Source organism: Rhagoletis zephyria, unplaced genomic scaffold (genome assembly GCF_001687245.7).
Source record: "Rhagoletis zephyria isolate East Lansing unplaced genomic scaffold, Rhagoletis_zephyria_1.1 Rzeph_scaffold_00539, whole genome shotgun sequence".
NCBI classification, from domain to species: domain Eukaryota; kingdom Metazoa; phylum Arthropoda; class Insecta; order Diptera; family Tephritidae; genus Rhagoletis; species Rhagoletis zephyria.
The window spans coordinates 92,008-97,855 of NW_016157623.1; the positions used below are offsets into that span (position 1 = coordinate 92,008).

General features: G+C 34.9%; 1 protein-coding gene and 1 long non-coding RNA gene across 3 annotated transcripts in view; both read right to left on the reverse strand.

Annotated features, from left to right (window-relative positions):
- The window catches only part of Abcd1 (ATP binding cassette subfamily D), a 214,574-nt gene that overhangs the window by 91,082 nt on the left and 117,644 nt on the right, over positions 1-5,848 (reverse strand). The gene's annotated exons all lie outside the window — the stretch shown is intronic.
- LOC108360224 (uncharacterized) overlaps positions 5,780-5,848 on the reverse strand; it is a 17,834-nt gene continuing 17,765 nt past the window's right edge. Inside the window, exon 2 of the long non-coding RNA XR_001847073.1 lies at positions 5,780-5,835. This is a non-coding gene — a long non-coding RNA (uncharacterized LOC108360224). The remainder of the gene's footprint in view (positions 5,836-5,848) is intronic.

The following is a 5,848-nucleotide window of genomic DNA, read 5'->3' on the forward strand; positions in this document are numbered from 1 at the left end:
ATTAACCAAACCCTTAAACTAAATTAACGATTTGTTACAACCTAGATGAATATTAGAAGCTTTAATATATTTATAATTACCAACCCATGGTAATAGTTCCCAATCCTTGGTAACAGTTCCCCAATATCGTCAAAATTCGGGAACTAAATATCTGTAGTTGTCGAAACGATTCCTTTTTCTCAGTGTAGCACATTCAAACGATTCAATAAGTGGGACTGTGTGCGTTGCTCAGCTGGCGCTCTTCGTATGTGAAACACACATGTGCTCAGAGAGCGCTCAGCATTCTTTAGGGGTGGCTCACAAGCATGAATATGTTCCACTCTCAAACCAAATCTTGGTTGCCTCAACTAAGATTTGGTAACTATGACTAAACCATGTGTTGAAAGAAAGCTTATCTGCATTAGCAGAGCTTAATAACATCCTTTTATGAACCATGCGTTAAGTTGAATGGAATTTGTAGAAATATGCTTCAAAGAAATATTTATTAGTATTAACCAAACCCTTAAACTAAATTAACGATTTGTTACAACCTAGATGAATATTAGAAGCTTTAATATATTTAGTTATAATTACCAACCCATGGTAATAGTTCCCAATCCTTGGTAACAGTTCCCAAATATTGTCAAAATTCGGGAACTAAATATCTTTAGTTGTCGAAACCAATCCTTTTTCTCAGTGTACATTGTTGCAACACAATAACAACAAAGTAGCATGCCCGTCCGGCGTATATTTATTAATTACATTTTGATAAACGTTCTGCGCATTCAGCAATTCTAGCGTGCGAACGATCGCAAAGCTTTTCGTTTATATTTTAAATCTGCAGCGTAAGCGTCTGCCTCCTTCTTCAAAGAATTAGGATTAACTTAAAAATATGTGATGAATAAAGTTCAGTTGCATTTAAAGCTTAAATCAAGAACGTTGTCACTTCATGGTGATGCTGCCAGTGACATGAACAGTGAAAAGACAAATATATAAATATGTGATTGAAAGTTGGACATAACATATTGTAACAAAGTGAAGTTTCTGCTAGTACCAACATCAACGTCACAAACGAACAATCAAGATGGCAATCATCATCTACGGAATCAACGTGTTGCATGTTTGAAACTGCATAAACATATAATAGCGCTGAAACCAACGTGTTGGGTCTATAAAGGTCAAAGTCGCTACAAGAAACGCTCAAAGATCCTGCTGCGGGATCACGGCCGTTGTCCATTCAAGAATACAGGGCAAGGCAACGGTCACAACAAATTAAAGAGCAACAACAACAACGACAACATGAAAAGAAAACGGCAATACCGATCGTGCGTCCACCTAGAAGAAGAGGTGGAAAAAGGAATAAACAGCTACGGCGGAGGGCGCATCTAAAAGAAGAAGTCCAAAGGAAGCACACTCCAGAAGAGCTGAAGGAGATCTTTAAGGAGTTGCTGGAACTGGAAAAGGAATTGGCAAGCAGAAAGAAGACGCCAGCAAAGGAGTGCTGAAGAAGCATCCTACGTAAAAAAAAAATATTTTTAGATTTCTCTTGCAACCGTTGCGAAAACGCAGTTTGCAAGAACATCAAACATGTAATTCAATCTCACACATAGGGACGATAGGTATTACAAATGAAATTATTGTAAATAATTTACCTTTAAATTTTTAAAAAAAATTTAATAAAAAGTAACTAAAAAAGTAGATTTGTGTTAAAATGTTATGTGTAGAGACTGAAATAAATTTAAAATAATTGTATATTCAAGAGAAAAGAAGAATATAATAATTCGAGTGGCAACAAGGCCAAATAATAAAACGTGTACTTTTAAAATTCCATTGTGCGAGGAAGNCATTGTTGCAACACAATAACAACAAAGTAGCATGCCCGTCCGGCGTATATTTATTAATTACATTTTGATAAACGTTCTGCGCATTCAGCAATTCTAGCGTGCGAACGATCGCAAAGCTTTTCGTTTATATTTTAAATCTGCAGCGTAAGCGTCTGCCTCCTTCTTCAAAGAATTAGGATTAACTTAAAAATATGTGATGAATAAAGTTCAGTTGCATTTAAAGCTTAAATCAAGAACGTTGTCACTTCATGGTGATGCTGCCAGTGACATGAACAGTGAAAAGACAAATATATAAATATGTGATTGAAAGTTGGACATAACATATTGTAACAAAGTGAAGTTTCTGCTAGTACCAACATCAACGTCACAAACGAACAATCAAGATGGCAATCATCATCTACGGAATCAACGTGTTGCATGTTTGAAACTGCATAAACATATAATAGCGCTGAAACCAACGTGTTGGGTCTATAAAGGTCAAAGTCGCTACAAGAAACGCTCAAAGATCCTGCTGCGGGATCACGGCCGTTGTCCATTCAAGAATACAGGGCAAGGCAACGGTCACAACAAATTAAAGAGCAACAACAACAACGACAACATGAAAAGAAAACGGCAATACCGATCGTGCGTCCACCTAGAAGAAGAGGTGGAAAAAGGAATAAACAGCTACGGCGGAGGGCGCATCTAAAAGAAGAAGTCCAAAGGAAGCACACTCCAGAAGAGCTGAAGGAGATCTTTAAGGAGTTGCTGGAACTGGAAAAGGAATTGGCAAGCAGAAAGAAGACGCCAGCAAAGGAGTGCTGAAGAAGCATCCTACGTAAAAAAAAAATATTTTTAGATTTCTCTTGCAACCGTTGCGAAAACGCAGTTTGCAAGAACATCAAACATGTAATTCAATCTCACACATAGGGACGATAGGTATTACAAATGAAATTATTGTAAATAATTTACCTTTAAATTTTTAAAAAAAATTTAATAAAAAGTAACTAAAAAAGTAGATTTGTGTTAAAATGTTATGTGTAGAGACTGAAATAAATTTAAAATAATTGTATATTCAAGAGAAAAGAAGAATATAATAATTCGAGTGGCAACAAGGCCAAATAATAAAACGTGTACTTTTAAAATTCCATTGTGCGAGGAAGGACAAAATGTAGGTCAGTACAATTTAGAGAAATTAGGAAAATAGTCAAAGCGTTAGAGAACATAAACTTAAACTGCATAGACGCATATGTGAGTCCGGAAGAAGCCAGTACATTGTTTGTTGGAGGTATGTATAGGAAATTAGATAAAAAAGAATTTTTTTTTTATCCCTTTGCTTTAGGAAAATATAATGGGGGAAGACAGAATCAAAAGTCGCCGATAACAACGGCAACGTTGTAAATGAAATCGAAATAATAGAAACGCCAAAAGTAACTAACATTTTGCTAATTATTCTTTTAACAATTGTTCTGACAAAATATCTAAAAAGAGTCGCCTCGATTGAACAGATATAATGAGCCCATGGGAAACTCGTTTCGTCAGTTTCTCATTATCTCGTTAATTGTTCTCCGCGCCGGACGTCCAGTAAGTGTTGTTGTTGGTCCAGTAAGTGTTGTTGTTGGTCGGAATATTATTATAGTTCATCGTGTAAGTTGCTAGTGTGGAACATTTAAAAAAGTAACACTGAAGAAGTGACGTTTACTGTTTCTGTTGATTATCGTCTTCGCATTTCGCATGAAATGAAACATGAGTGTTGATGAGGAGTTCAGTGCCGTATACGGACAATATTTCCATGAAAAGGATGATGAAAACGATGATGAAAACTATGAAGAGAGCGATGATGATGAAGACGANAGATTAGATTAGATACGTTTTTCTAGTGTATAATCATGTCTTTATAGCTTATAACTCAATGTATTTTGTTCATTACCAATAAATTATATTTTGTCGTATTTTTACTCTTCTTTCTCTACATTTTTAGTACACTTCTAAGCAAATTAGGATTTTCTGCTTTTCACCACGTGAAAAAGCATCTCATCTTCCATCCGAATCAACCAAAAAGTGAAAATTGATTTTTTGACACCTAAGCCCCCTTTCCGTAGACCAGGTCACATATTAGTGATGGCTTGGGAGCAGAATTGGCCAATAAATACAGCACACAAGCAGCGGCCAAGGCGAAGACCAAAAACTGCACTAACGAAACTAATGGAGCCAGGCAATTTTAATAATATGAATGAGGCCGTCTCAAAATTTGTCAATAGCTGCACAGAAACAACTGGGCAGCAAAACACAAGAATGCTCCTAAACAAGAACAATAAAAGAACGAACCAATATGGGAATAACAATAGTAGAGGAAAATACAACTATAACAATCGCAATCACTCCCGTGGACGCGGAGGTTATGGAAACAACAATTATTATAGCAATAAAGGACGCTATAATAATATGCAATATCAAAGATGTTATAGATCAACCGGAGGACGAAGTAGTTATCAACCACAAAATCCAAACAACAATGTCCGTTTAGCAACGGCACAAAGTCCGGAAAACCAACCAGAGCCCTACGAACACAATAAATATATATAATTTAAATTTAAACCACAGCATTTTTGTAAAATTAAAGATACCAGGAAGTAATAAACTACTAAAATTTTTAGTAGGCACAGGAGCAGAAATATCATTATTAAAATATAATGATTACGTATCGCGACACCAGTTAAATACTTAAACTTTTAATATACAACGCTTTTATAAATGGACTAAAAAGTAGAAAATAATACTTCTCAGTCCCATAGAATTTGTTTTGATAACTTTTGATTTTGAAATTTTAGCAAAAGTCATTATAAACAATTAATGACATTGAAAACGAAAAACGTGGAGCGCATGCAGTACAAAGCATTCGATTTCATTGACAATAGTCAAACTACATAACATTCTACAGCGAAAGTACAAATTTGAGATCGATTTTAAGCGGTCGTTATTCATATGCCCACATACATACATATGTTACTTTTCATATCAATTCAAGTGTATTACATGCGCCCCACGCTTTTCATTTTCAATGTCATTAATTGTTTATAATGACTTTTGCTAAAATTTCAAAATCAAAAGTTATCAAAACAAGTATAATGGGACTGAGAAATATTCACCCTCATTGCGGGAGTCGTTTCGAATGCAATTCGTTTTTCGAGAGTCGAATCGTATCGAAAATTTCACGTCATTGCCTAAAATTTCCACTCGACTAGTGTATTAAAACGGAAAAACTTGGCAGCACTGTACAATTTTCGACAATTTTCGTCGTTTATTTATTTCAGTACAACAGTAGACAATGCCAGTGTTGTCGAGTCGTACAATTTAGCCTAATTTGCGACTTACACAATGAGGCTGATTATTTTCTAATTTTAGTCCATTTATAAAAGCGTGGTACATTAAAAAGTTTTTTTTTTAAATTTATTTTATACTTTTTAGTCTTGTCTGTATAAAATTTTGCAATAGATACTAAAATAATTCAACTTGCAGTGTTAATGAGAAAGTGGAGAGGGAAATTGTTGCTTCCTTTTATACGTGACTTATATTTTAAAAGAGTATATATATTACGCAAATACCTCGCATAACTACTCATTTAAATTCGTTTTTGTATCTAAATCCCGTTAAACTAATCATATTTTCTTGCCAGCTACCAACAGGGTTGCTTAATAGCAAAAAGGAAATTTTACCCGAGTTGAGCGTTCTTTTGTCGCTCGCTTACAAAAAAAAATGCAGCTAGTATAAATGGTGGTCTGGACATACAACATTCAAAGCGGTCTGAGCATACAACATTGCAAGTTGATAAAAGCGTTGTAAAATAATAATATATCTCAGTCCTATAGAATTTGTTTTGATAACTTTTGATTTTGAAATTTTAGCAAAAGTCATTATAAACAATTGTTATTGACCGATTTTAAAAATTTTCGTCCTTTTCGTATGTTATACCAAGGCCAATAAGTGTGCCAAGTTTGGGAGAAATTGGGGCAGCGGTTACCAAGATATACACCTGTAACCATAAG